This window comes from Nestor notabilis, unplaced genomic scaffold (assembly GCF_000696875.1).
Source record: "Nestor notabilis isolate BGI_N333 unplaced genomic scaffold, ASM69687v1 scaffold10169, whole genome shotgun sequence".
In the NCBI taxonomy this organism is placed as follows: Eukaryota; Metazoa; Chordata; class Aves; order Psittaciformes; family Psittacidae; genus Nestor; species Nestor notabilis.
This window is the reverse complement of record NW_009945046.1, coordinates 1,046-1,594: the sequence shown is the minus strand read 5'-3', so window position 1 is coordinate 1,594 and position 549 is coordinate 1,046. Positions and strand designations below refer to the sequence as shown.

The following is a 549-nucleotide window of genomic DNA, read 5'->3' as shown; positions in this document are numbered from 1 at the left end:
CTGCGCGTGGCACAGGGGGGTGCAGGCAGCGCTGCAGGCAGTGGTGCACACCGTGGTGCAGGCAGCGGTGCAGGCAGCGGTGCACACAGTGGTGCAGGCAGCTGTGCACACAGCGGTGCACACAGCAGTGCAGGCAGCGGTGCACACAGCAGTGTAGGCAGCTGTGCAGGAAGAAAGATGAGCAGCTGGAGCATTGGTGGTTCAGTGGTAGAATTCTCGCCTGCCACGCGGGAGGCCCGGGTTCGATTCCCGGCCAATGCAAGCCTCACTTTTTGCTCTCACTTCTACCCATACCATGGACCCAGGCTTCCCAAAATCTCAGCCTCAGTAAGGATCTTTACCTCAGCCTTCAGTGAAAGTGCAAAAGGTTCCAGTGCCTAACTCTGTAGAGGGGTTTGTTTGGCATTATGGTGAGTCCCAGAGGAAGTCATCCTCTCCCGTATGGGTGCCACTGGCCTGGCATCCACTTTAAAATCCAGGGAAGTCTTTACAGAAGATGTTTATGAACTTTCCCCCCCAAAACGGCCAATGCCAGCTCTGTTCTGAACC

At 56.5% G+C, this 549-nt stretch overlaps 1 non-coding gene across 1 annotated transcript; it reads left to right on the top strand.

Moving 5' to 3' along the window:
• The first annotated feature begins 190 nt into the window (after positions 1 to 190).
• Positions 191 to 261, top strand: TRNAG-GCC. The gene has a single exon. It is a non-coding gene; the product is annotated as a tRNA-Gly (tRNA).
• The last annotated feature ends 288 nt before the right edge of the window (positions 262 to 549 follow it).